This window comes from Delphinapterus leucas, chromosome 13 (genome assembly GCF_059928025.1).
Source record: "Delphinapterus leucas isolate spDelLeu-1000000601 "Yukka" chromosome 13, BTC_Dleu_Yukka2, whole genome shotgun sequence".
NCBI classification, from domain to species: Eukaryota; Metazoa; Chordata; class Mammalia; order Artiodactyla; family Monodontidae; genus Delphinapterus; species Delphinapterus leucas.
This window is the reverse complement of record NC_143141.1, coordinates 58,595,289-58,620,902: the sequence shown is the minus strand read 5'-3', so window position 1 is coordinate 58,620,902 and position 25,614 is coordinate 58,595,289. Positions and strand designations below refer to the sequence as shown.

The 25,614-nt window shown below is 40.1% G+C and overlaps 1 protein-coding gene across 5 annotated transcripts in view; it reads left to right on the top strand.

The window, feature by feature from the left end:
• The first annotated feature begins 12,456 nt into the window (after positions 1-12,456).
• The window catches only part of PPM1B (protein phosphatase, Mg2+/Mn2+ dependent 1B), a 91,428-nt gene continuing 78,270 nt past the window's right edge, over positions 12,457-25,614 (top strand). For all 5 annotated transcript variants that reach the window (XM_022573944.3, XM_089922362.1, XM_022573945.3 and 2 more), the window contains exon 1: positions 12,457-12,704. The gene's annotated coding sequence lies outside the window, so the exon portion shown is untranslated. The remainder of the gene's footprint in view (positions 12,705-25,614) is intronic.

Here is a 25,614-nt window from a genome sequence, read left to right as displayed (position 1 = left end):
TGGTCAATGCCACAATATTACAAGTAAATGCATGATTTCCTTTAGGTTTTTTGAAATATTGAAAATAGCTATGTTAAACAAAATTTCAGAAATGGAGACCTAATTGAAATTAAAAGGTGCTTATTTGGGGCCTTTATAAGCCTCCCCCACTTTGTATTTGGGGTTTGTTAGGACTGCAGCCCAGGAGACACAGATTGAAAAAGCACTTGAACTATTATACAAAGTGGAGGAGGCTTTTAAAGGCGAAAACAGCAACGGTACATTAATTACATGAATTGTTTATTAAGAATTATAATTGGAGCTGGCAAGAAGTACAGGTGCTTGTTAAATAAAGATTAGTTGGGGTCCAAAATGGTTGCAGAGTTACAAGGGGAAACTCTGAGACCCATAAGGTTGCAGTTGGCAGGTGCTATTCTGAATATGGCAGGTGGTGTCCTTGGGTCTGGTACAATTCAAAGAAAGTTCAAGGCCTCAGAGATGGTGCAGAGATGTGTCTAAGACTAGATCCTGAATGGCTGCCCAATGCATTTTTGTATGCCTGAGCTGTGAGCTCTTAGGTTCCTTTGATTAATTTTGCACACCATTAGAGGTGTTAGCTACTAATGTAGGGGCTGGTAACTTTCATTGCCAGTAGCTATTAGGTTCTTTAGGTGTGAGGAGATGTTGGTCTGGGCTAATATGGTAGGCAGTAACTAGTGGCAGCTGGTAAAATAGGCCTCATGTAAAAGCTAATCTGGGCCCCTCCACGAGGGGCTCCAACATATATGGGAGATGAACAGATGATCTCTCTGCACATTGTACGGAGTTAGGCAGGCCATGAAGTCATTCTCAGAAGTATCGTCCCTGGTTCTTTTTTTTTTGTGTGGTACGCGGGCCTCTCACTGCTGTGGCCTCTCCCGTTGCAGAGCACAGGCTCCGGACGCGCAGGCTCAGCGGCCATGGCTCACGGACCCAGCCGCTCCGCGGCATGAGGGATCCTCCCGGACTGGGGCACAAACCCGCGTCACCTGCATCGGCAGGCGGGCTCTCAACCACTGCGCCACCAGGGAAGCCCGTCCCTGGTTCTTATAAGCATTATCTTAGCCAATTTTAATGACGTTCTTTTTCACATAAAACTAAGGCCTACTTGAAACCTGCTGAGTTATCGAGGGTTATGGGGTTCTGATATTCATAAGCTAAAATTAGTGATTTGTTAGAATTTAGTGAGGACTAATGCAGTGTTCTTCTAGGAAGATAGGGTGCATGCAAAGCTATAGCATATGCACATAAATGGTTGGCGGAAATTCCTACAATTTTCAGGAAGGACACTTTTGTTATCATTGCTTCATCAGTATTCTTTTAGGTTGGTTATGGTTTTCCAAAGTTGCTGTTCTTCCATTCCATGCTCAGTTCTACTGCCTAAAGCTGTCATTGGCAAAAACTGTTTGAGACCAGCAGTTCTGTTCCTATTACCTGCTATTCATAAATGCCAGAGCTTTCTCTTTTTATGAACAAAACAGCAATCTAAATTATACAGGGTAAATTTGACAAATACTATGATCTATTAATATTAAAATATCCACCTGTTTACATTTCTTCTCTAGAGTATAAAATTGCTAATCTGAGAAGCAAGACACTGATGGCATTCAGACAACAGAACTTTTCTAAAAGGATTGTTTTAATGGTCAACCGTTAAAAATCAACCCAATGAAGTGATGTAAGAACTATTTGCTGTAGTAGTAGTTAGAAGTGACAGCATGATCTACTTAGGATATAAATGATGGCTTAATTTTTCTGAGAAACTGCTGTTTCAAAGTGTTAAATTGAAATTTTATATCTGTACATATGTTACATGAATATATAAAATGTATATGAATATTAACTATTAAGCTTGTAATAGATAAAATGGTAAAATGTCTCTTTTTTTTCTTTCATCATGCACTTTAGGATACCTAAACTCCAGAAAATTCTTTGCTCTGTTAAAGATTAAGCCACAGAAATTTAGCATGAGTGATTGCTCACTGTTCTGTGTAATCTGAGTTTACGGGTGTTTTTTCAGTTATGAGGATGGACCATAAAAGATGCCGTTGATAGGCTGATTGGTCTAAAACTGGCAGAGGTGTGTTTGGCCCAGGCAATTTTTAAAAAGGAATTGAATTAACTCTTAATATTGAAAAACTGGCAAATTTACATAAAAGTCCAGATGTGAGGTTTCTCTTGGGAAAAAAATAAAGAAGAGGAATGCTTTTGCCACTGGGCCTTTATTCACTACTTAGCCAGAGTGGTGAATTAGCTGGTCCATTAGCTGGATACCTGTTATTCCCTGACACGGATACTGAGGACCAACTGCCATTTAATATCATGCTAGTGCTGTATGTTTTTTTATACTCACATGCTTCACTCAGTTACTTCTTGGCCTCTGTAGGCATTTGAGTATAGGATATCTGAGTTAACTTACAGAGACCTTGGGATATTTATGGAATTTCATCTACTGTATTATCATGTAGGCTCAGTCCCATATAAAAGTGGGAGGCAGGTACCAATTTCAGAATGCTGCCCCTGTATTTTTAAGGAAAATCCAACTACAGTTGATTTCTATTCAAGTATAATTTCATTTGTTAGCTAATGTTATCGTGTTCATTAAAAATACACTGCCTTAAACATTTTTCCAGTTATGTTCTGTGGAACTCCAGAAAATGGTGACTGGAAAACAAATGCCTCTCTAGTCAATTAAGTTAGGGAAGCACTGAACAGTAGTGTCTCCTCTTGATTCTTAATGCATAGAAGCGTATAGAAGGCTCTGAGAAGTCCTGGAGCAACTTTATTTAATGGTTAATCGAATAAACAAACTTATTTGGCAGAGGAAGATTTCTTTCTCTGAAAAATTATTCACTGAAAAATCTTCACTTGGAAAATGCCTCATCCATCTCTCCATTCATTCATTCAACAAATAGATATTGAATACCCACTATGTGCTAGACTCTGTGAATAAGACAGAGATGGCCATGACCAATATTTTTACATTATATGAGCCCCTCACTTCTCATGAAGGCATTAACTGCACTATTTTTTGTTTTGCCAGTAAGAGTAACTTTGTTAATGGAGAGAAAGAAAAAGTTGGAAAGAAACATTGACAAGGGCTTCCCTGGTGGCGCAGTGGTTAAGAATCTGCCTGTCAATGCAAGGGACATGGGTTCAAGCCCTGGCCTGGGAAGATCCCACATGCCGCAGAGCAGCTAAGCCTGTGCACCACAACTACTGAGCCTGTGCTCTAGAGCCCGCAAGCCACAACTACTGAGCCCGCATGCCACAACTACTGAAGCCTGCGCACCTAGAGCCTGTGCTCTGCAACAAGAGAAGCCAATGCCATGAGAAGCCCCCACACCACAACAAAGAGTAGCCCCTGCTCACCACAACTAGAGAAAGCCTGTGCACAGCACCAAAGACCCAACACAACCAAAAATAAATAAATAAAATTGACAAAACTGGCTAGATATGGGGAATTATATAGAAGACTGAATGGGGAAATCGCAGTGCCTTGAAAGAGGCAATAAACTTGAGCAAGCTTTGGGGAAAAGAAATCTTATTTGGGGCATATGTATCAATTAGGATGTTTTGGGCTATGAATAATAGAAAATTCAACCAAAGAGACACATATAATAAGGAAAATTATTCTCTCCCTTACTGAGAAATTCAGGGATAGAATGATTCCAAGGTTGTTTAATTCAGTAACTTGACATCAGTGATTAAGGTCCTTTCTACATTTCCTCTCATGCGCAGTGAGCTGGTCTTTCTCCTCAAGCTTGCCCCTCCATAGTCACAAATGGCTGCCACAGCTCCAAGCATCACATCCTTATAAAATAATAATAATAGCTAAAATTTACTTCATACTTTTATTTATGTATTTATTTATTTGGCTGCATTGGGTCTTTGTTGCTGCACGCCAGCTTTCTCTAATTGCGGTGAGTGGGGGCTCCTCTTTCGTTGCTGTGTGCGGGCTTCTCACTGTGTTGGCTTCTCTTGTTGTGGAGCACGGGCTCTAGGCACACAGGCTTCAGTAGTTGTGGCTCGCGGGCCCTAGAGCGCAGGCTCAGTAGTTGTGGTGCACAGGCTTAGTTGCTCCGCGGCATGTGGGATCATCCTGGACCAGGGCTCGAACCCATGCCTCCTGCATTGGCAGGCAGATTCTTAACCACTGTGCCACCAGGGAAGTCCCTACTTCACACTGTTGATAGGCCAGATACTGTTCTAAACACTTTACATATATTAATTCCTTTGTTCCTTACAACAACAACGCCATGAATTGTTTCTGTCATCCTATTTTACAGATAAGAAAATTGAGGTGTGGAAGTTATGTAACTTGTTCAGAGTTACCTAGCTAGTGAGTGGCATCACTGAGATACAACTGCAGGCAGTTTGGCTCCAACAAAAGAAGAGCATACCTTTTTCATGTTCCCTTATAAGGGTAAGGACAACTCTTTAGAACCCCCCATTTCCTGCCTCTTGCCCCTCAAGTGTCACTGGCTAGCCTGATTTGCATCACATGCACATTCCTAAACCAAATCACCCTAAGGGGAATGAAATTATCATAGATAGTTTAGACTAACCAAGAGTAATCTCTGGGGCTGGAGGGTAACTAAACCTCCCCCTATACATCACCTAAGTGAGGTTCTTCAAAGGAAGGGGCTTGTGCTCCACATTTGGGGCTCAGATTCACTGAGGCAGTAGCGGGAGTCACAAGAATGGGACAAATTTCTGAGGAAGATGGTATAGAAATCAGAGGGCTAAAAACTGAAACTTAAAGAAGTTGAGGGGAAGGATGGTTGAAGCAATATAGTCCAAATGTTGAGAACTGTTTAAGCTATGCGGTAGGTACATGGGGTTCGTTATATAATATCACTGTCTATTTTTGTGTGTGTCTGAAAATTTCCCTAATAAAATTTTTGAAAGACAAAGCAAAACAAAAACCAACCATGGAGACTCTGGAAACTCTCACTTGGAAGGGACTTCCTGTCCTTGCTTCCCCAACCCCTCTGCGGCCTTGTACCTTCCGTAACCCTTGTCTAAGGTTTGAACCCACTCTGGGACTTTGAGACAAGTTCTGGTCCCAGGCAGGGAAAACATAAGAAACCCTAGTTTGGCCTCTCACTGGTTCGGTTTCCATTCATTTCTGCTGCTGATCTCCCCTGGCTGTTCTCGGATTCTCTGGCTTCCTCTCCTGTCGCCATTTCTACTTGGCCTCAGAGCCTGAATTTCTCAACCCTGATCTTCAATCTTTCTGTGGCCAGGTCCTGATAAGATACCTGCCTCTGGACTAGTTATCTAACTGCTGGGGTCTCTGCTATTTTCCAGAAATATAAGGCCTTTATCTAAAGGACATTAAATGTGGGCCTTATTATGAAACATTTTAAACTAATAGCATTCAAGCCCGGCATGTCCCTTTCATCATGAATTTTTCATTTGAGAGTTTTCTTACAACTATATCCCTCCATACTTGTCGCTAATATACCCAACCTGTGACTTTACTCCTGTGCTCATCACCTGGATGACTGCTTCATCCTGACAGTCTGCTTAGATTCTCAAGATCAGCACTCGTATCCAGCTTTAATAGCAGGAGATAAAGAGCTTTCAGACAAGGTAAACAGGAAAGGAGTACTTGCAGGTGTGGAAGAAAAATAAGGGAAAAGTAGCCCAATGTTTCCCTTTAGGTTTCTGAAACATGAGCAAACTACCAGATTGCATAAGCAAATGGAAGTGCTACCAAGAAGCAAAAGATGAAAAGTTGGCAGAAATGTACAGTTTACTGTAAAAAGAAAACAAAATATAACAAAGCAAATGAATAATGTAAATGAATTTGGGCATAAATGCTCAACATAAATGCCTGATAGTAGTTTTATACAGCCAAGCATTTAAACATTTAAACATTTTGTAGTTTTGCAGAATTTATATCGCTGGGCTCCAAGTAAAAAGTGTTTCTGATAACACCCCCTGTGTTGTAACCATAATCTCAATGATCTCTTATGCATGACACTCACTTGAAAACACAGAGGCGCATCTAGCTCTGAGGCAGCCAGCTTTGGCCTCCAAGGCTGTGGGGATTGCATGCAGGATGGTGAGAGCTTGATCAACTTCCTCTCTTCAGAGGAAGCAGGGCAGGGCCTGCCCAGCCTTGGCAGAGTGGCATTGAGGAAGGGGAAATCATCCAGTGAACCACTCGAGATCCCCCGAATTCAATTCAGTAAGTGATTATTGAGCAGCCACTGTGTACGATGTACAACAAAAGAAATAACGTCTTTGCTGAACTGGAGATTACTGTCTCAGCAGGGTTATTACTCCTGAGAGTTTACCTTTTCTTTTCTTTCTTTTTTTTTTTTTTGCAAAGGGTTCCTTTGGTGAATCCTGTGGATCCCTTCCCAGGATAATGTTTTAAAATACATAAAATAAAGTTCATAAGATTTCAAAGGAAACCAATTATATTGAAATAGTCATCAAACTTATTAAAGAAGCAAATTTGTGATACAGTGGTATATATATTTCTTTATGAATAAAAAGATGTAATGGTGAGTCTGATAATTCCTATAATTTCAAAATAGTGTTGATTGTAAATATTTTGAGAGCTCTGTAACAACTCTAATATGATATAAAGAGATCAGCAATCTATGATGATGAAGCCACAGTACAATTACTGCTACTGTGGTATGTTGTCTACATTCATAAGAAAGAAAGGCTAAATTTCAGTTAGAGGTTAATAAAAATAAATGTGTAACTTTTTTCCGCTCCAAATTCATAAACTTGTGAATTCAATCCCTTGGACTCTGTGGACCTCAGGTTAAGAACTTCTCATTGGGTGTGTGTGTGTGTGTGCACACATGTGCTCATACACGTGTCCTTCAGACGGGGTAGCATGTTGGAATTATAAATTACCTAAATAATTAAAATATGAGGTAGAATAGGGTAAGTGCGGTAGGATTGCAGCAGCAAAGTGCTACAGGGATTCAATAGGGAGAGGAAATCTGAAAAGGCTTAAAAATAGGTAAAGGGGAAGAAAAGAGTGGAGAGAAGGGAGGCAGGTATATTAGCTTCTGGGTCATCCTTTTCTTCCCATCCTCCTACTTCTCAGCTCATTAAACTACCACTGGCTTACTTTTGGATCTGGCCCTAGGTGGAGTGTGATTTAGAGCAGTTCTCAAACAGTCTGATGTCAGTATCCCTTTGCACTCTTATAAATTATTGAGTATCCAAAGAGCTTTTGTCTGTGTGGGTTATATCTATAAATATTTATTATACTAGAAATTAAAATTGAGAAATTTAAAAATATTTATCAATTTATAGTATATGTTACATAAATAGCATTTTTTGGTGACACATCACTATTTTCTATAATAATAACAAAAATATTAGTGAGGAAGGAGACATTGTCTTATATTTTTGCAAATCTCTTTAAACTCTGGCTTAATAAAAGACAGTTGGAGGGGCTTCCCTGGTGGCACCGTGGATAAGAATCGGCCTGCCAATGCAGGGGACACAGTTTCGATCCCTGGTCCGGGAAGATCCCACATGCTGCGGAGCAACTAAGCCCATGCGCCACAACTACTGAGCCTGCACTCTAGAGCCTGTGAGCCACAACTACTAAAGTCCGCCTGCCTAGAGCCCATGCTCCACAACAAGAGAAGCCACTGCAATGAGAAGCTCGTGCACCACAACGAAGAGTAGCCCCCGCTCGCTGCAACTAGAGAAAGCCCACATGCAGCAACAAAGACCCAACACAGCCAAAAAAAAAAAAAATCCTAGTTAAAAAAACAAAAAAAGACAGTTGGAATCTGTATTTGCTTTTGCATTCAGTATGTTGCAAAAGCAACATACTGTTATATAGCCCCTGGAAAGCTCCACTGTATCTTGTGAAAGAACAGGGGTGAAACAGGCAAATAATGTCTTAATATCATTGTGAAAATAGTTTTGACCTTGTAGACCCTCAGGGGTCCTCAGACTTTGAGATCTTTGATTTAGGGATTTCTTCTCACATTTTTCTTGTTTTATGACTTGAATTTTCTTCAACTACGGAAAAAGACGAATTCTATAACTAGAAATAAATGATATGTGTGTGCTTGTTGTCTTCAAATATATGTGTGTTGGATATCTCTTGGTGTCCCTCTAGACATCCAGGTGTCCCTCCATTTCTCCATCTTATTCTGTGACCTATATGGATAGCATCAACAGGCTCCAGTTGGGTTTGGCCAATGGGTAGCACCTGTGGGAGATCAAAGGGAGGGAGGAGAGTGAGGCTGGGGTATTTGTCCCCTACTTGAAGAGGGCTTACTTTGTCCTTCACCACAGGTCAGAGTTCTTGTCATGGAACCCTCTGCATACAACGCTCTCCAGGTACAGGTTTCTGGAAGCCCTTCCTACTCTCATCCCTTCAGGAACAGAGGTGATACCATGCTTCCCTATTACTAGCCTGAGGGGATTAGACTTTATGATTTATCTCTACCCTGCCTGCATCTTTGAAAATAGTCCCTTTATTACACTCTCCTCAAAATTCCTAATTTGGTTGCACCAACTGTTTCTTGCCCGACTCTGACTAATGCAAGCTTTGAGAGTTACATGACCTTAAGGATAAACTTCAGTTAAAGTATCATCCATGGCACCAGATCCACTTAATCTTAATGGAAGTTAGAAAGCTGTGAAGCCCTGGTGTCTCAGAGCCTAAGGTCTTTAATGGCTTGGGAATGAAAGAGCTAGGTGCGTTGAGGACCTACTGGTATCTGCAAAGATTTCTTGGTTTTGCCTCTGCTTGATTTTACTTTCATCTGTGCGTGCATAGATAAAACAGAAACATGGCTGCAAAACTATGTTTGGATGAAGACCAAATATATATTTCTTATTATACCACAATATCAGTTAATTAATTCCACAGGCAGCAATGCCTATCACCTACCATAGTACCTGATTCACAGTGAATGCTTAATACATATTTGTAGAGTGGAGCTGGTGAAATTTTTTTAAGAAAACAGGTTTATTAGTGGAACATTTCCAGTGGTTAAGAAGGGAGAGGATCATTCTGCTCAAATCAGACTACTTGAAGTTTGATTCTGAAGCTCTTTGTCAGAGAATATAGAGAATATAGTCATCTGCATATAACAGGCACGTAAATATGCTGAATGAATAAGTGAAATTTCTTCTCTATGACATATTCTGATTCAACTGTGACAGGCACTGTATTTGGTGCGATTATATACCATATCCCATTTAATCTTTAAAATAGTCACGTGAAGTAGGCAGCACTGGATTACCAAGTGTGGGCTTAGTGCCCCAGCAAAACTGGGCACCCAAATTTGGAAAAAATTGATATCTGATGTCTTATTTAAAAAATAACTTGAGAATACTATAGTCAACATTGGAAAAATTAGAACCTTTTCTACATTACGTTTAGTATTATTTCCATTTTAAATTATGTATTGGGGAGTGCTTTGTATTATTACTGAGAGTGTCTAAAGCTCTTCATCTGACTTTGGAAGATGTTATGATTGCTATTTTACAGAAGGGCAAACCAAGGCTTGTTGACTAGCTGAAGATAGCTCAGTTACTAGCTGAAGTCACATAGCTAGTTTGTAGAAGAGCCCACTATGATGGTACTCAATGTTTCTGACACATTATATGTTATAATGGTACACATCAATTTTGTGAATCTTCTTGGACCTTCTCTATTGGTTTAGTGTTTTAATTAGATAAAGTATATAACAAAGTTAACCTAAAATCTTTTTGATCCCTGTTATATTCTCAGCACCTAGAACAGTATTCAAAACATCCTTATTTTTAGTGATTGAAAGAATGCATGATGAGCCCATCTAAATGATTGTGCTTTGTATTAATTTTGAGGTCAACCAAGGGAAAGTGAGAAGGACATCAAGCAGACCAAGAAAATTCTCTGATGCCCTTTGCGGTTGCTTGGATTCTCAAGACAAGGGTCCCTAGATGTCTCCATTTTTATGACCTTTAGCATTATTCCTGTTTTGGAAGCTGGGATCCTAATTCCCTTACCCCTATATAAGGTGTGTCAGGCAAAGGAGTATGATTTAAAGAAACAGATTTTATAAGTCATTGAAGAAATATTTCCTGAGGACTGTATGATCCCATACTGATAATAAAGGGGACAAGGGAGAGGCAAAATCTAAATGGGCCTACTTCTTTTTCTTATTATTTGTCTTCCCAAGGTGCAGAAGTAGGGAAACTGAATTTTAGTTTATGGTGTCTTCATTACCTATGCTAGAAGGTCTTAATCTTTGGTGTTCATAAAAACCACCTTGGGGAATCGTTTAAAAATTCAACTAAGTCTTGTCCCCAGAGTCCCTGATATTATAGATGTGAGTGGACCCAGGAATCTGCACCCCAGGTGATTCTGATGCTGGTGGTCTAGCCACCATGCTGTAAGAAACACTATCCTTACACAAACTTGAGTAGATCAAGAAATCTGAATTGCAGTCAAGTCTTTATTTCTGCCATCCTCACCATGGCTAGGACAACTGCCCTATTCTTAAATTTGCCCTTCTCCCCCAAACACTGACAGCCCTTAAGCTGAACAGCACTCTGTTGGATCTTAGCTTAAATTGTCTACCCAAACCAATTTACACCGAAGTATGAATAAGGTTTAAATTCTTTTTCAGGGAATTTTCATTAAAAAAAAAAAAAGTGTCTTAAGGTACTAGAATGCCTTCATTACACTCTAGTTATCATTCTTTTGTTGGGGGTGGAGGAGGGGCAGATTAACCTGGCAGTACCTTTTAGTCTAATTCAGTTGCTGGAAGAATTAAGTCCACTTCCCTCACCCTCCTGTTGAGTCATTCATTCTAGACTAATCCTGTATCTTTGTGAAGCCTTCCTCCGTAAACTTACTCACAGGAGATCCTTTACTTCACCGTCACCACGTTTCAGTTATAGCACCCATCATCTTATACCTAATTTTTGTACTTCAGCTCTCCGAACAGTGCCTGGCAAATAGCAGGCGTTCAATAACTGTGGAGCGAACGAATGTCAAAGACTAGGCCAAGAGTTTCTAAAATCAACGTTGACTAAGAAACAGAACACAGAAATGTCAAGGGCTGAATGCCAGGCAGTGCGGGCCGAGAAGAATAAAAATAACCCCTAACAGCACAGAATCCTCCTGAAGGGATCGCCTGTCTCATTTTCTCACGTCGCTTTTTGTTCTCTCCTGACACCCCAATTTCCCGCTCTCTAACTCATTTTCTTCGCTTCTGGGGACAGGTTAGGCAGGTATCCCAGTTCAGCTGCTCTGATTGGTCGGCGATGATTTCATTGTTAGGGAGCATCCGGGCCTTTCCCCTCCCCGCAACACCTCCTCCAGAGCCCTGCCTCCCGAGGTTCCCTCTCCCGCGTGCGCCCCACCCGCTGGCTAAAGCAAAACAACCGCCTCTCCCTAGATCGCTTCTTGTCCTCGCCTGCGCCTTCCCTTCCCGTCTCGACGTCTAAGAGAGGCGTTTATATCCTCCAATGAAGGCCTAGTAGGACTTTGTTTGCCAATCAGCAGCCAACCCCCTGCAATTCCGGGTGGGACTAGGCCTCCACACCTATAATTGGACAGCCCGCTGGCTCCTTTATGGCGTTTGTTTTACGCGAGGCTTGGAGGTCAAAAATAAAGGGACATGGTCCTCACAGAACGAGAAGGCTCCGCAAAGACTCTGGGTTTGACCGTTTCCGAAGACTAGCCAATCGCTTTTCGAATACTTCCCCGCCTTTTGCGCGTTCATTTAAAAAAAGCCGGTGTGACGGACTTGGAAATTGGTTCCGTGACGGACATGTAGAGAAAGCCAATGATTGAGAGTTCGGGCCACCCTTTATACCAATAAGAAAAGACTATCGCTAGGACTCGGGCTTTGAGAGGCGGAGCGCAGGTGGGCGTTATTTGATTGACGACGGTCTCTACGTATGGCTGTTAGGGTGGGTTGGTCCCTGACGTCCGGAGGTATAGCAGAGGCGGGGCTGAATGAAGTAAAGGGTAATGAAGGGTTGGGTCTCACTCAGTGGGCGGTGTTTGATGGATAGTTGACCTTGCCAATTGAAGGTGGTCACTGATGCCCAATGGGAAATTAGGAACACAGAGGCGGGGCATTGTGGGCGGGGAAAACTAAGGACGGCGGCACAGGGCCTGCGGGACTGGGAGGGAGGGCGGTGATTGACGGGCCGTCCAGCAAACCGGGTACAGCAAGATCCGCGCGGCGTCCCAATGGGTGGGAGCTGGGGGTGGGGCTCTCCGAGGGGCGGGGAAGGACAGGGTGCGGGGAGGGGGGTTGCAGAAGGAGCGGAGCGGCTGCTGCTCAATGGCGGAAAAGCCGCCGGTGTTCTGACCGCTTCGTCCCCCTAGCAGTTGCGGGGGAGTTTCCTGCCGGCGCAGCTGGAGTCTCTGTTTCTCAGGGTTCGGTGGCTGGAAGATGCTCCAGAGAGACGAGGCTGCGGCGGAGGAGGTGGCGGCGGCCGAATCGGCAACGGCGCTAGGGTGGAGAGAAGGCGGCAGCGGCGGCGGCGGCGGCGTGCGGGGCCCAACGGTGTAAACAGCCCCGGAGGCGGCGGAGGCGGTGGCCAAGACCCCGAGGGGGAAGCGGCGGCTGAGCCAGGGTCGCGCCTCAGTTGGAAGCCTGGGCTGAGTGCAGCAGAGGGGTTCTGCGGCGGGCGCGAGCGGACGCCTTAGACCTCGCCTCCCTCCCTCGCCCCAGGTAAGGCCGCTGGGCGCCCCGCCGCAGGGGGAACGGCTCGCGGGCACCGCCGAGGCCCCGGACCGTTTTCGGGGTGCCGCCGAGCTGCGGCCGGGACCTCTCCCCGCTTAATCCTCGCCTCTTTCCCTCGGCCGCGGAGCCCAGAGGAGCGGAACGCCGGGCCTGGCTCCTGGCTAGGCCCCTTCCCCAGCCGCCGCCTCCGCGCTCGGCCGAGGCTGGGAGAGGTTCGGGGCAGGGAATTTTAGTTTGCTCGAAAGCCTGGAAGTAAACTGCTTGTCTCTGTTCTCTGCGAGCATCTCTTTCACCTGAAAGCACTGGGGCTACTCCAGGCCGTAACTTGTCCCTTCCTGGTGCATGCCTGTTTGAAAACACTACCTTTTCCCATTTGTTTCCTCATTAGCTTCTGCCTTCCATTTCACTTCCTCGTTAAATCTTCTTTCTCGCTCTTCTGTCTGCGCGTCTCACCACCTCCTTCCTCCTTAGCGACTTTATTTAAATCGTTTCTCTTTTTCTTCTCAGGAGACTCCGGTCTTCTCTTCCCTGTCTTCCCCAGCAGTCCTTTTCGGGTGTCATTCTTTTTACTAGTGAAGTTCTTAAATGAAACTGCTATCGTCAGTATCCCAAATCTACCAGAGGCCCATTAAGAATAGACTCACCAGCTTTAAGTGGCAGATCAGTTTCTGATTTCACCGAGCCTAACACCCTTTTTAAAAAATTGTATTATTAAATGTAGAGTGTGGAAATAGCCCTGAAGTTATTTTTAAAATGAAGGGCTCAGTGAGTGTTGGAAATAGTTATTTCATTTTTCAAGTTGCATGACCTCTAATGTCAGATTGAGCAGATCTAGAACATTTTTGCCCATCTTGTTTGGCAGAATGCTTCTTAAGCGTTTTGATAGCGGCTCACATTCATCACTATTCAAGTTGGCTTAAAAACAATTTGAAAACTTTAGAAGAAAGACATTATGAGAACAACTAGGAAGCTGTTTTGATGAAGTCACTGTTAAATACCTTTTAAAATAGGCTCCACATGTTTAATGTATCAAAATAAAGTTGGCGGGAGTCTTGTAAAAAGGATTATTTAGGAATTTGAGTAGTCTTAAGAGTTATGTAGCTATTTTGGGAAAAACATTCTTTTTCTGTTAACAAACGTTTACAACTCCTGTGATGTGAGAATTACCAAGGTTTACTGTGGGATTAACAGAGGAACTCATTTTATTTGAGCTACTGCATGGATGTGGAAGTGGTAAATTGTTCAGGTTAGCGTAGATCAGTATGTTCTAGGAGATGCAGAAACATGTTATCAACACTGAATGTTAATAGACATTATTTCATTTACTTTCTCTGTTGTGCAATAGCAAAGTTCCTATTGTTGGCCTGCTTTTAAATAGAGCATTTCTAAGTAAATGGTGAGGCAAGTTCTAATTATTATAGTAGTCTTTTCCAAGTGTATAGCCTTTTAAAAAGATATAGTTGCAGTTTTACTATTAAAATGGTACTTTCTTTTTTTAAAAAATTTATTTATTTATTTTTGGCTGCATTGGGTCTTTGTTGCTGCCCACAGGCTTTCTCTAGTTGTGGCGAGTGGGGCTACTCTTCGTTGCGGTGCAGGGCTTCTCGTTGCGGAGCAGGGGCTCTAGGCACGTGGGCTTTAGTAGTTGTGGCTCACGGGCTCAGTAGTTGTGGCTCGCGGGCTCTAGAGCTCAGGCTCAGTAGTTGTGGCACATGGGCTTAGTTGCTCCGCGGCATGTGGGATCCTCCCAGACCAGGGCTCGAACCCATGTCCCCTGCATTGGCAGGTGGATTTTTAACCACTGTGCCACCAGGGAAGCCCTGAAATGGTAATTTCTTAAAGGAATAATATTGTAGGCTTCTTGAATGGACAATGGGTTGTTTCAATAGAACTTTTATTTAGTATTTAGAACAGATTTTGTTAGTCAACAGATTTTCTTTCAGGGATAATCCTGATTTTTACTGTGCTTCTTCTCTCAGTGTCTTCTTTATTTTTTTTTTTTTAAATGGTTGTTTGTGTTTTCTCCTCTTCATTTATTTTTGCTCTCATAAAAAGTCTTACTACAGTTTCTGCAGTGTTTATGTTGCGCTGTCAGCATGGAATAGTATTTTTATTTGATCTTTCATACCCGTTAGTTAAGATTTCCCCAGTTTCTTGGACATTACCCTTTGGATTTGTTCATGTTGGGATTATTCTCTGTGATGTGACCATCAGAGCTTTCAACACCTGTTTTCTTATACTGGGTGTGATTTCTATAAAGACTCCAGGAACAGGTGAAAGCCTTTTCGGTTTGTCTGATAGGTCAGTAAATATTAGCTTATGTTAGTAATTCACACGTAATTACCAAATCCCTTAAGATTACATCATTTGAAGGAATAATATAGTGTCTAAAATATCTGTGCTTCTAAGAATGCCTCATTCACAAGTTGACGAGGTCAGAAAAAGTGGCTGTCGTTGAAAGTTTATTTTCTTATAACGTACATTTTTTTATGGAGTTTTTTGAATTAAAATGTGATGCTGATACACTATCTCTTGGCATTCGTGGAAGAGTAGAATTTGCCATAGTATTGTTTAGCGATTGTGGAGTTTCATTGAAAACTGGCTGAGCCAGTAGTGGAAAGATTGCAAACATGTCCTTGTAGATGGATTGGTAAACATTTATTGCACGTGATACTGGGAGTGAATGTTCCCCCCCATACTCAGTGGTGGTAGTTACATGTATTATCTACATTATATGAATATTTGTATATTATATGTAATTATTTAAAAATATTTTTGACATTATCTAGCATAGAAAGTAAATAAAATAGAACTCTACAGTAGTCCTTCATAAGATATTAAGGTGAATAAAATTAACTTATTAAAATATACATGGCATTTTACTTTTTTGTGAAATATGCCTTTCACAGTTCACTGATTTTAAGCAAAAATTAGTAGGGAAACAACTGAAGTATCAGAGTTCTAAGAGTTAAAATTTTTTTAAGTTCCAAAATTCTAATAGGAAAATTTATTTAAGTAATACTTAGGTTAAAATTACAATGAGTGGTAAGAGAATTTTGGGGAATATGGATTTTTGATGATATTTCACACTGTGTGGATTAGGAGGATTGAGTAATTGGGGATATGAGTAAGATTCCTAGAAATTGAGAAAACTACAAAAGTGTAATCTGGATTACTACCCATCTCACTATCCTGTACTCAAACTGAACAGTGAAGGTAAAATAGTGTCGATTTGGGGAGTATTGATTTTTATAGTTTTTGCTTGACTGTCATAAAATTTATAAAGTAACAGAGCTTGTCATCAGCTTCTAGCAGCTGATCTAACAAGTACAGGTGAAGAAAAAGATAACATGGAGGCTTCCCTGGTTGCGCAGTCGTTGAGAGTCCGCCTGCCAATGCAGGGGACACGGGTTCGTGCCCCGGTCCGGGAAGATCCCACATGCCGTGGAGCGGCTGGGCCCGTGAGCCATGGCCGCTGAGCCTGCGCATCCGGAGTCTGTGCTCTGCAACGGGAGAGGCCACAGCAGTGGGAGACCCGCGTACCGCAAAAAAAAAAAAAAAAAAGATACATGGGGTTCATAATCTGTTTTTTATTCTTGTCTCTGTTGGTGATACTTATTAAATCAAAACATTGATTTAAAATAAAATAACTTTTGATCTTTCCAACTAATATAAGTATGCTTGTATCTCTGATTAGCCATTTTTGAATCTTTTTTTCAAATGAAACATTTCTAAGGTGATTTAACCTCCTTGTTTAGATTTGACTTGAGTTACACTTTTCAGCATTCTGTCTCTCTGGTTTGTCCCCAGACCAGACCACCACCATTTAGACTAACTTGAGTGATTTGATTAGGTAGTTGAATCAGTGTTATAAAAATAAGTCTTCACTGAATTCTTGATAAAGGTATAAAGCTTTCCAAAAGTGTAGTCTATCTACTGTAGTTTCATTTCTCAGACGTTATGAAGATTTTGAGATTTAGTTTTTAGTATCATCTAGCAACCTAGGAAACAAATACCATGTGGTAGCTCATACCTTTTTTTTTTTTTTAAGTTTTCAAGTGTTTTATTTCTCCTCTTAAGTTTAATGTTAATGACAGACATAAACGTTTTGCTCTGAATTATGGTAAGCCATGACACAGAATTTCTCAAGTAAATTTTTTTTCTTTTACTACAGCTAACTTCTGACCACATCTACAATATCTTAACATGATACCCTTCGTAATAACTTATTGAAGAACCCAGTAGTTTAACAGTCAATTGTAGTATTTTAACTTGTTCATATATTTAGACATTTAACATGATTTGTAACATTTAAAGCATAGTTTGCCAATTTCATGCTTTTATGGCTTAATAAGTAGTTTAATAGTAACTTGCTAAAAATGGATTCATAGTTTTCTTTTGGAGTATGTTAAAATATCAAGATTATATTTATTGGCTTTAAATGGATTTATTTCTTGAAAATTAAAGATCTTAAAGTTAAGAAACATAATGGTAGTTGGAAAACTTGTTTTGCATCCTTTTGAATAAAAGAAGATCTACTAAAACATGGTCTGAAGTTTAGATGAGAGAGAAACATTGCAAGACTTGTATTTAATATTAAGGAACTTGTTTTACTTTTAGAGATGGGACCAATTACTGGTAGTGATATAGGAAGGGTAAGACCCGTGTCTGGTATTGCTGGTGCTTTTTGTCTATGTAGAATGATCTCCACTTCAAAATAGGCTGTGAATGAAAAGTGCATTTGTATGAAAGAAACATGAAAAACCTTCTCTTTCATGGAAAACTGTTGTCAAATGTGGTTATGTTATTAGGTATAATCAAGTTTGTTATATAAGAAAAAAGCCAAGTGTATAGATTTTGTTTGATAGGTAGTACATACCTGAGAAGTAGGTTTGATAAATTTGTGAAGTTCTGAAGGATTTCAAAGAACTTTTAAAAGCTTGAGGGTAATGTCACTGATTCTTAAGTATAATTGCATTTTCTTGGTGTAGGTATGTATAAGTGCACTCCTAACCTTGAAAAGGGATGGTTAAGTTAATAGATGTTCTTATGAATAGGAGAATCTAGGAGTGTCCATATTACTCAGGGGTGCTTAAGCTATTTTGGCAAAGAGTTTTTCTTTTTCCCTTTTCTGATTAAAGCAATCAACTCTGAGTTAAGGAACTGGTGCTATCTATTGAACACAGGTGGCCCTTCCTAGTCTCTTACAAAGAGCAAATAATTAAACTCAAAGCAACTCTAAATGATAGAATGTGTGGGAGATCAAGTTTAGATATGAGAGGCTTCTTGTTACTTTTACTTCTCTAGGCTACCAACTCATTGAGAAGTAAAAAATTCAGTAGAGCTTAATAGTATTTAGTCTGTGGGCTACCCTCCTCTTACCCCCCAATTATTCTTGCATTCACTGAGTGCCTTCTAATATGCAAGGTTCCATTCCAGGCAGGAGGCCCAACAAAACAGACAAAATCCCTGCCCTCGGAGATCTTCTGTTCCGATAACAAACTCTTCCTTAATTTACATTACAACTCTGCTTCCTTTGTGGATGATTTAATTATGAGTGGGATTTGGCATGTATGGTGTTTTCTACACTTTGCTGAGAAGCTATGATTAGAGCTTTACTATTTTTGACAAGAGAGAGGGAAGAAGAGTTTTTCTGTAACTGGACAAAAACTGGAATATGAAAAGAGGAAGTAGGAAGGGGGAAATATTGTTGTACCTAAGATTAAAACGTGAGCCAAAGACAAAAAAAGAAATCCCTACATTAGGCATGAGGGAAGCTGGGGGAAACACCATGTACTGTCCAACTTTGGATAGAGGGGTTCTTGGACAGGAGAATGGGAGAAAAGATGGGAAAATGGGAGGAGGGTAAACAGGACTTTTAACAAGTCTGGTTTAAATAACTTGGGATGTACCTATAAAATATATGTTATTATGTGTTTAGAAAAGACCCTGTTGTTTCTCTTCTTTTGCGAATATAGCTGAAAGATTAATGGTTGGCCAGTAGTGTCTGAAATACTGTCACTGATTTGTGACTGCTGTTCTGTCTCTAGTTATAAGACCATTCTCTTGAAGATAGCTGATGGAGTCAATCTGTCTCTTAGGTTTATTGTGCTCATATTGATCTGTATATAGCCACTGCTTCCCTTAATTCCGTAGTTGTGGTATATTACTTGAAGTTGTGTCTTTGTCTTCCTGCATTGTAAGTTTCTGCATGAGGATGTCCTCTTGCACTTAGTGATGAAGTAGGTGCTTAGTTTTCTACTTCTGTTCTTTAACTTTACTAGTGATGATCCAGTTTGGTAAAGATGGCTCTTCTTGAGTTTACACAAACATTGCACACTTTTAAGATAAGCATGAGAGATCTTTGATGTTTGTTTTTGTTTTAATGCATAATGGTCTTTTGCTTTCAGTAGTGAGTCATTGAGTTAGAGTTTCATGTGATCTTGCTTGCTGCAGTGAATTGAGATTGATTTTTTTATTTGAAAGCAAATCAACTTGTGTTTATTTCAGTGCCCCAATATAAAAATGAACACTAGTTCCATTCATGACCTAAGATACCTCCTTTATAGCACTCAAATAAGCCTTCAAATTTCTAGTTTCACTTTTAATGTGTTTATCACTTTTATCAAAACTGATGTGCAAAATAACTTGTACTTTTGAATATATTAAATTTAGTACTGTAATTCAGACCAAGTTCATGAAGCTGTTCAACATTTGGACATCTTTGAGTGCCTGTATTTTAGATGGAAAAACAAACCAAAAACAACCTTACTTGATTTCTTAAATTATCTCTTATAATTGGGTTTGTTTATATGATTCAGAATTTAATTAAAGCTTTGGTGGTTCTAGGTCCTAAATGTAAGGAAACTGAGTTCAACTTTTTTATGTTCAGCTCTTCTGGAGTGTTTTGAATCAAAATGTGAAAGTGAAATGGTAACTTTTAGCTCAGTACATAATAGAGTTAAGTTATACTTTCATTTTGTTTTTGTTTTATAAAATCGAACTCTAGTTCATAAGGGAAGTAGAGGCTTATAAGGATTAAGTGATGATTTAGAATGTTATTGCTCTTATCTTACATCTTGAGTCTTTTTCTCAGAGATAGTATTTTAGTTCGGGTTATTTGCTGTTGTACTTTTGATTTGTGTTGCTTTTTCTGCCTCTGTCTTTGCTTACTTGATTTTTATTTAAGTACAGGGTGGCTACCAGGTCTGGAAACACAGATGCATACACAATAAATGGTTTATTGATGTTATAGAATATGTTAAAATAATATTTATGTTTTCAGACTTTATGACCATCCTACAAAGTGGAATTCATGTAGGTGGGTCTTTTGTTTTGGTTCGGATATATATTACATGGCCAAGTTATGGAGTCAGGTATAAGGTATATTTTGAATATAAAGGAGTAGAAATGCATAGTTAATTATAGAGAGCTGTCTGGAATAACACTGACCCTGGGTTTTAAGAGGACTGAAAATGATCTAACAAGGTAAAAATAAGTGTGATGGTTAACTGGTTGTGTGATATTTTGTCTAACAAAGTTTGGGAGATGCTAGATAGCAGTAGCTTCAGGATTATACTTGAACGATGGTCAGAGGTGCTGGCCAAACAGTGATGACATTAAAAGAGTATGTTTTTAGGCCTTAAATCTGTTATTTGTAATTCTTCTTAGTCACCTAAGAATGAAAACTGGTCTACATCCACAGACCTAAGTGAGAATTACTGTTTCACAAATGTGCATGAGGCGTCTTTTCCAAAGATTTAGATACATATTTCTGAATCTTTGCTACTCTATGCTTTTAGGTAATGCTGTAGGATGCTTGGCACTGTTTTGTTGCATATGTTTGTATGTGTATATTAAGTGTAAGAAAGCTTTGTACTAGGAGTGGGTTATGTTTTTGGAAAAAGTTCCAAAAGGAGGAAGCATAGACTCTAAAGTCAGACCACCTGGATTTGAATCCCTCTTCCACCACTCTGTAGATGGGTAATTTAAAGCAAGTTACTTAATGTTTCTAAGCCTCAGTGTTCTTGTTTGTTAAGTGAGGATATTTCATAAAATTGTTGGGTTGGGGTATTCCAGGTAGTCATTACCATAGAGCCTTGGAACATTTGAGTGCTTTCTCTTATTGCTATACTAAATGATATATGGTAAACCAGGAGGCAGAAGACCCTGTTTGAGGTTCCCACTGAACCTTTTAATGGTCCTGTGATTTTGTGCGTTACTTATTCTTTCTCCAATTTAGTGGCTTTAATCTGTAATTAATATTTTTGCATTAAGGCAGAGGGCTGGACCATCTGATGTCTTGAGGTCCTTTTGACTCTTAAATTAAGAGTTCTGGGCTTCCCTGGTGGCGCAGTGGTTGAGAGTCCGCCTGCCGATGCAGGGCACATGGGTTCGTGCCCTGGTCCGGGAAGATCCCACATGCCGCGGAGCGGCTGGGCCCGTGAGCCATGGCCACTGAGCCTGTGCGTCCGGAGCCTGTGCTCCGCAACGGGAGACGCCACAACAGTGAGAGGCCCACGTACCTGTTAAGATGGAACTTTTACATGCACTTTATAATAATTAAAAGTTTAGGGGCTTCCCTGGTGGCGCAGTGGTTGAGAGTCCGCCTGCCGATGCAGGGGACACGGGTTCGTGCCCCGGTCCGGGAAGATCCCACATGCCACGGAGCGTCTGGGCCCGTGAGCCATGGCCGCTGAGCCTGCGCGTCCAGAGCCTGTGCTCCGCAGCGGGAGAGACCACAACAGTGAGAGGCCCGCGTACCGCAAAAAAAAAAAAAAAAAAAGAGTTCTGTTTTAAGATTGTCATTTTCTACCAAAGTGTAAGCAACATAGGGACAACAACTGTGTTAGTTTTGTGTGCAGATTTATCCATGTATCTATATTATATTCTATAAATAGTTGCTGAATAAATTTTCCCATAAAAACAGTATCTTTCAGGGGGAGGAGAATAGAGAGTAAGAAGAGGGGAGGGAGGTTTGCATTCCTTCTCAAAGACTTGATGCTTAACGTGTTAAAGGTATGAACACAAATTTCCTGCTATTCAATTTTTATTTAGTAAGTAAATATTGTCTGCTAGTGTTAGATACTTTGGGGGACAGAGATTATCTGAGTCTGCCATGTGTGGTATGAGGAAAGGAGTAAACGTGTATATGAATTATTATACAAAGTGAAAAATAAAAATGCTATAAAGGAATTATAAGTATGTTTTATATGTTAAGAATCTTTATAAAATGTATAAAAGTCAAATGGCAGTATAATTAGATTGTCTTACTTTATAATTGCCTTGTTCTCACTTTTAGAAATCAGATGCTTAAAAGGAAAAACATCAGGGTTGTGAACTTTAGGAAAGTTTAGGACCTTGAGAGCTTTTAGGGAAACTTAAGACTAATATTTGTGGAGGAGATTGATGAAAAAAATTTAATAAGTATATAATCTCATTGCATTCTGGCGTTTTTATTACGGAAATTTTTAATCCTATGGAATATTGTAACAGTACATTGAGTTCATATATGCCACCACCTAAATTCGATGGTATTTTATATTTTTGCCCTATTTGCTTCATCCATAATCTTGCCGAACCATTTAAAAATAAATTGTAGACATCATGTCACTTCACCCCTAAATACTTAAGTATGAATCTCCAAAAAATGACATTTTCCTCAATACTTAAAATATTTTTATCGTACGTAACACAGTTATCTAATCCCCAGAAGTCATGTAATCCCCAATCCAGATGTATATAGTTTTTTCCCCTCCATACCAAGGTCCAGTGAGGATCTTGTATTACATTGCATTTGCTGTTGTGTCTCAATTCACTTTTAAATTTAAACACCAGTTTTAAAAAATGACTTACTCAAGAGACCAATTATTTTGTAAAATGTCCTGTATTCAGAATTTGTCTGATTGTTTTTTTTAAACTTGTTTAAAACTTAACTAAAGACTGCGTTGAATTCAGGTTAAACATTTGGCCGGGATACTTCATAGGTGATGCTGCTTCGTATTACATCACATCAGGAGGTACAAAATGATTGTGTTGCACTATTCGTGGTACTAAGTTTGATTGCAGGGTTAAGGTGGTGATTGCTAGATGTCTCCATGGACAAGAAACATTTTCTCTTTTATGATTACCGGGTAATTCATGGCATACTTTGTTACTATAGAAATCCATTTCTCCTTCAGACTTTGACTTAATGGATTTATTGATTTTTTTAAAAAATTTTTATTTTATTCTATTTTTTGGCTCTGTTGGGTCTTGTTGCTGCGCATGGGCTTTCTCTAGTTGTGGCGAGTGGGGGCTACTCTTCATTGCGGTGGCTTCTCTTGTTGTGGAGCGCAGGCTCCAGGCGCGCAGGCTTCAGTAGTTGTGGCACGCGGGCTCAGTAGTTGTGGTGCACAGGCTTAGTTGCTCTGTGGCATGTGGGATTTTCCCGGACCAGGGCTTGAACCTGTGTCCCCTGCATTGGCAGGCGGATCCTTAACCACTGCGCCACCAGGGAAGCCCTTGATTTCTTTTCTAAAGACGGATCTTGACAGGGGTTATCAAACCGTAGCTCACTGGCCAAATTTGGTCTGCTGCCTGTTTTTGTAAATAAAGTTTTATTGGAACACAGCCATGCTCATTTGTTTGCATACTGTCTGGCTGCTTTCCCACTACTATGGCAGGATTGAGTAGCTGTGACAGAAACCATATGGCCCTGCAAAGCCCCGAATATTTACTATTTGGTTATTTAAAGAATAAGTTTGCTGACCCCTGATTTGTATTCTTCTGTTTTTCTCATTATGTTGATAGTAGTGGTATAAAATTGGTGTTTATATAATTGGTGTTTAAATGTTGCCTCTCCTGCATCCTGATGTTATTCAAGGTATAAAGTTTGCTTTTCGCATGATTAAAATTGTGAAGTTTTTGCTTATGTCCCCCAAACCATAAAGTATACCCAGTTATAGTGCTATACATGGTATACAAAATCATATGTTAAAAACAAATATTTCAGGCATAAAAAGAATAAAGAACATAAAGTACCCACTACCCAGCTTATTTTAGGGTATGGAACACTATCGGTATAGCTGAAGCCCTTCTGTAATCTTCCTGGATACCATCGTTTCTTTCCCACTGTCTTGAATTTTGTGCCTGCCCTCACATATACAATCTCCATGTGTGTATCTGTGTGTAAATAGCGTATAGGACTGTTTTAAGATAGTTTATAGTTGCTGAGCATGATTGTATATGGAATTTTTTTAATACAATTAGCTTTTTTTACTTAACATTTCTGCAAAGTTTTTCCTTGTTGATCTATTCCTCTTTTTAAATAGTATTGCATAGTATCCCATTGTGTGATTATAACACATTTTGTCTAGTGTTTTTGGATGAACATTTGGATTATTTTTGTATTTATATACAATCTTGCTGAAACATAATTTACATCTTTTTGTATATATGTGTGAGAGTTTCTCTAGAGCACAAAGTTAGGAGTATAACTGCTGAACTGTAGGTTATTCTTATCCTACAACCCACCTAAATATTTTGAAATTCTCTCCAAAGTGGCTGTACCAGTTTATACTCTGGCCAGTGGTATATAAAAGTGCCTGTTGCTCTATATCAATATCAGTGCTGTCCTATATAAATATAATGTTGGTCATACATGTAACTTAAAATTTTCTTGTAGTTACATTAACAAAAAAGGTGAAGTTAATGTTAGTGATGTATTTAGTATATCAAAAATGTCATTTTGGTATGTAAACAATAGCAGTGAGATTTTTGCATTCTCTTTTTTCTATTAAATCTTCAAAATATGGCACGTATTTTATGTTTAACAGCAAGTCGCAATTTGCATTAGCCACATTTCAGATTCTTACTAGTCACAAGTGGCTAGTAGTTACTGTATCAGACAGCACAGCTCTATATCCTTGTCTCCATTTGGTACTGAGAATCTTTTCCCCCCCTCAATGTAATGAGAGAGAAATGATGTTTCATTGTGACCTTAATTTTGCGTTTTCCTATTACTGTGAGGATGAACATTCTCATATGTTTATTGGCCATTTGAATTTCCCCTTTTGTGTATTTGCTATTATCATTTCCCCTATTTTCTATTTTCTTGTTTGTTTTTTTCTTTTTTTTAAATTTTATTTGTTTATTTTTGGCTGTGTCAGGGCACGCGGGTTCTTCGTTGAAGCAGGCGGGATCGTTCGTTGCGGGCGTGCGGGTTTTCTCTTCTCTAGTGGTGGTGCGCAGCCTCCAGGGCGTGTGGGCTCTGGAGCTGAGGCACCGCGTGGGCTTAGTTGCCCCGCGGCATGTGGGATCTTGGCATGTGGGATCTTAGTTGGCTGACCAGCGATAGAACCGGTGTCCCCTGCATTGTAAGGCGGATTCTTTACCACTGGACCACCAGGGAAGTCCCTGTTTTTTTCTTAATGACAAAATCTTACAGGCATAGGTATGGATTTACTTTGCCATTAGAATGCTGGTGTTTTTGTTAATCGTGTTTAAGAGTTTTTACGGATTAATTAGACAGTATCTCTATAAAATGACACATTAAACATTTTAACCTAAAGCCAGTTTTAAAATGACTCCAAAAGTATTTGGATTGAAGTGAATGCTTGGAAGAATAATGCTTGAATGGTTATATGAGGGAGAGAAGGGGGACACAGTGATTGCTTTATACTTAACAATCCTTTGTGTATATTTGTTTTCCTTCCCTTTGCTCGGGGCTTAGTCTTGCTGCTTCTTTCCTTAACTCTAATCTCAAGGACCCGTAGGAAGAGCTAGGGGTGGATTCTGGCCTAGAGCCAAAGATGCTTTCAAAAAGGGCTGTAGGGCTCCACTGAGGTAGGGAGTTGGGGATGCTTTATGCTGCATCTGGAAACAAACCAGGTGACAAATTCATTAGTGTGTCCTCTGT